The sequence below is a fragment of the Lactuca virosa genome, chromosome 9, assembly GCF_052849685.1.
Source record: "Lactuca virosa cultivar CGN04683 chromosome 9, Lactuca_virosa_CGN04683_v6, whole genome shotgun sequence".
NCBI lineage: Eukaryota > Viridiplantae > Streptophyta > Magnoliopsida > Asterales > Asteraceae > Lactuca > Lactuca virosa.
In genome coordinates this window covers 35,947,977-35,952,641 of record NC_136434.1, presented here as the reverse complement: position 1 = coordinate 35,952,641, position 4,665 = coordinate 35,947,977, and the positions used below count along the sequence as shown (strand labels likewise).

The window sequence follows — 4,665 nt, the reverse complement described above, 5'->3', positions numbered from 1 at the left end:
AAGTCCTTTAAGGCCTTTTCATGGTCAACCTCCACTCTCCCCAAAGTATTCATTTCGAAACCCTAGCTACTTTCTGAAGAGCTTGAGCATTTTGAGTGAGTTTTTGTGTGTTTTGCGAAGAAGGAATCCACTAAAGAAGCTGTAACACCCCGTTTATAAAATAAATAAATAAATGTGTAGAAGCCCTAAAATGAATAATAATTGAGCAAGGCGTTAGTTTCGAGGAGTTAAAAGTCATAATTACAGAAGTCAGGGTGCGCTTAGTAATTAATGGACTTAAATTGAAAAGATTTGAAGGCTTAAGGGTTTATTGGTAATTTAGGGATCTATTATGAAAGAAATTTATGTTTAAAAGGTAAGTTTTGGATTCAGTTTGTAAAGATTTCTGGGGGCAGGGTCTATTTGGTATGTTTTGGATTTAGTTTGAAAACAAATTAGGATGGAGGGGCTGAAGTTGAATAAATTGATCAAATGTTTGAAATGGGACACGGATATACCCGTATCCCTTCCCCACATCGCATCCTTTAACCCTAAACCTAAACATTTTGTTCCAGCCGCCACTACTCCTCATCTCACTATTCCGATCGGGCAGGGAGGCCGCCTATTGCCCCGTCGACGAGCGCCGCCATGCCATGCTGCCGAAGAGGCGCTGTACAGCCAAGGAACCACCGAGCAGCCGTTGTGTTATCCCATTGAAGGCGGAAACTTCTCTTAGACGTTGTAGCAGCGAGGGATCGGGAGAACCTCATCTGTGGCGTCGCTAATATCATTCCCGGTGGAGGATGTCACCCTCTCGCGTTTTCTTTTGTTCCGCCACCGCCATCCCGTTAGCCACTTAGCCATCGGAGAACCCCGCCACGCCTCCAGTGGTTGCTGGGGATGAAGTCGGACGTGAGAGATCAGCCGTCCTCCAGTCACGAGCAACCCAACCACCATCGGAAGCCGCAATCACCGCCATACGTGCGCTGCTGCCGCTGCTGCCCTTTGACGACGACAAGGCCGCAACCATCCCCTTAGTTCCGGTTGCGTCGTCACAGGCTCGCTATTGCTGGAAGACTTCGTGAATCGTATGGACTGACCACTGCCACCACCGTGAGGTGGTGGCTGCCATCGCAGTGTGCCACAAGGTGGGTGGCTAGGGTTGTTTTGTAATCAGTTAGGGCGTATGAGTGTTATTTCTGTGATGTATGTTTGGGTTTGTTTGGCCGGAGAATCAGGAAAAGCCATTGCCACCACGAGCCACCGCCGGCCACCAGGGTGTGGCTGTGTTTGTGTGTATTAGTTAGTGTGTGTATTTTGGATAAAAGCCTTGTAATTGTAATTAGCATGGAATAATGAAAATAATAATAGTAACCACCACCGTAAGGTGGTGGCCGCCGCCGTGTGCCGCCGATTGACCATCGCTACCCGAGGTGGTAGTGAGTGGTGCCCCACTAGCAAAACCCTAATGGACCTAGCCAAAACCCTAATGGGCTTAAAGATTAATTTTGGGCCTATTGGGCCATGTTTGAGTGGAAACCCTAATTAGGGTTTAGAAAACCCTAATTGTGAGTAATTGGGCTTTGGACTTATTGGACCCACTTTTGGGCTATTGAGATTGGATTGTGTATTAAGCCCAATTTCTCCATATCATTGATCTAGTAGAGTAAAAGACTTAATGGATTAAGTCCTTAATGGGTTAAGTAAGAAACACTTAACCCTAATCGTCATTTTATGTGAAACCCTAGTTTCACTTGGGCCTTGAGTTGGGCTTTTCGATTGGGTTTTGGTAATTGGTTTATTAATGGGCCATCCAAGAATAATCAAATGGACTAGAGTAATTAGTTGGGCTTTAGGGTAAGGCCCATATGAAGGATTGGGCCTAATTTGGAAAATTGGGCCATAGTTTGGGCCTAGATGGTTGTATGATATTGGGCCCTTAGAATGAGACATGTTGGACTGGACTGAACAATTGGGCCTTAAGGGAAGTCCATGTAGAGGTTTGGGCCCAATTTGGAAAATTGGGCCATATGTTGGGCTTTAAGCTATAGTTGGACTTTTGGGTCTTTGGATTGGGCTTTGGGATTAGATCAAGCTAAGATTGGGGTAAAGCAGTTTTTTACCCCAAGCATGGACTTACAGTTATGTGTTAGAACCGAATTATTAATTGGGTGTTATTTTGGTGTTGACAGTTCAGGAATCTGTCATCCAGCAGCTGGGGTTGAGTCTGCGGGACTTCAGCAGTGTGGGATTGTGTCTACGAGACTTCAGCAGTGTGAGGTGAGTCCTCTTCCAGTAGGAACGGGTCTAAGGCCACAATGCCGACCCATTTAGATGTTAGTAGTACTGGACTTCGGTCTGATGCCGGGCGGGGCCCGATGCAGTGATTTAGCTTACGTGTTATATGTTATGTGTTCTGGACTTCGGTCCGATGCCGGGGTGGTCCCGAGAAGTAGTTCAGTATGCTTGATGTCTTTGTGATTCATGCATGTCTATGTGTTATGTGTTCCGGACTGCGGTCCAATGCAGTATGCAGTATATGTGTTATTGTTATATGTTATGATTATGTTATGCTATGTTCAGTCAGTTCCGGACTTCGGTCCGATGCAGAGGGCAAGGCGCTAGTCAGTTCCGGACTTCGGTCCGATGCAGAGGGTGAGGCCCTAGTTAGTTCCGGACTTCGGTCCGATGCAAAGGGCGAGGCCCTAGTCAGTTCCGGACTTCGGTCCGATGCAGAGGGCGAGGCCCTAGTTAGTTCCGGACTTCGGTCCGATGCAGAGGGCGAGACCCTAGTCAGTTCCGGACTTCGGTCCGATGCAGTGGGAAAGGACCAGTATGTGCTTTATATGTTATTGTATGGTATGTGGTAGTTTGGGGAGACTCACTAAGCTTAGTGCTTACAGTTTTCAGTTTTGGTTTCAGGTACTCAGTTTTTAAAAGAGGAGCTCGGGAAGATTGCAGTGCACACACCATTTGTTCAGCCTGGGATGTTTATACTCTGATATACATGACAGTTGTTATATTATTCTGAGATACATTGTTGTGATTTTTCTATGACGTATGATGACTATGGTTTTATTACTGATTTAAAACGAAATTTTCAGACTGTATTTTTGGGATGTTACAGAAGCATTGGTGAGCTTGGAGCTTGAAGATCCAGAGCTTCCATCCCATTTGCAGGCCTCAGAAGGTATAAAGCTTGAACCTTTATGATTCCTTGATTTAGATCTAAGTTAGCTTTGAGTTTTTCATGCTTTTGGTCCCATGGTTTTGGTTCTTGTGAGTAAAAGCTACTCTAGAGCTTGTGATTGTCATATCTTGTCATTTATGAGGATTCTAAGTCATAAAAATGGGATCTTGATGGTTGCTTTTCACCCATGCAAGGGTTTGGAGTCATTAGAAGATGTTAAGGATCCAGGGTTTGGTTTTGAACTCTATTAATCACTGCAAAGTCATAAATTCAGGAACGTTATGAATTTATACGTCCATAAGAATCAGATCTAAGTGTTGTGTGTTTGATATCAAGCTATTAAGAGCTTAATAAAGAAGTTGGCTAGCTGCTCGAGTATGTTGGGCGTAACCGATGAGTACGCAAAGGGTAACGGGACTCTGCCCCGTCTTTTTCTGTGGGAACTTGGTACGCATGGCTTAAGGAAGGAGTACGCATGGTATACTCCCAGAAGTGGCATTGGGTCATTTTTGGGCCTTAGGCCATGTTTGGTTAGGTTTAGCTTGGAAAGGGTAGAATGGTATTTTACCCTAGCGAGAGAGAATATGAAATGGACCTTTAATTATGGGTTATTACCCTAATTATTAATTAGGGTTGGTTTTGATATGAAATGGACCTTTAATTATGGGTTATTACCCTAATTATTAATTAGGGTTGGTTTTGATATGAAATGGACCTTTAATTATGGGTTATTACCCTAATTATTAATTAGGGTTGGTTTTGATATGTTCAGTGTGAGGATCCTTTGTAGCAGCAACGTGAGTGTGATTCGGTTATCTTCAGATTGAGGCGAGTCTCCTTATAATATTTGTCGTTCGAAGGCACCAATGCCTACCTATTAGATTATGTTTATAGTATGGTAGTTGTCTTTGTGACTTTTGCATCTATTTGTATGTATGTTTGGGCGGGGCCCATTATATGTGAAGGGCGGACCCACTGCATGTTACTAACATATCTGTACTGGGTGGGGCCCGATATATTTATGGTATGTGGTATTTTGTGGAACTCACTATGCTTTGTGCTAACTGTTTATGTTTATGGTTTCATGTACCTCTGGTTCGAAGGGGAAGGGTCCGACATGATCTCACAACATCCACCCGTGTTTTGCATTCTATGATTTTGACTTGTACTCTGATAACTATTTTCTACATTGTCACACTTTGATTGGTTTATGAAATAAATGATTGATAGTTTTGGTTGACTTAAAAATAAAAAATTTTACTTAGTATTTTTGGAACGTTATAAAATTATTCATTTTATGAGTCTACTGTGTAATTTACAACCTAACATCACCACTCAATTGCAATTTGCAATCTAAATACAGTTTGCAAAAACTCAATTAAACTATATTAAATTATGCAGGAACAAGAAATGCAAAATCTATATAATCTAATTTAATACCAACAATAAAGAGATGGTGGGATGGGATTGAAGATACGAAATCCAATTCCAAACTT

At 42.9% G+C, this 4,665-nt stretch overlaps 1 long non-coding RNA gene across 1 annotated transcript; it reads left to right on the top strand.

Annotated features, from left to right (window-relative positions):
* Nucleotides 1–2,175: 2,175 nt before the first annotated feature.
* Nucleotides 2,176–4,353, top strand: LOC145141051 (uncharacterized). The gene is made up of 3 exons (XR_013722419.1): nucleotides 2,176–2,259; nucleotides 2,902–3,169; nucleotides 4,273–4,353. It is a non-coding gene; the product is annotated as an uncharacterized LOC145141051 (long non-coding RNA).
* The last annotated feature ends 312 nt before the right edge of the window (nucleotides 4,354–4,665 follow it).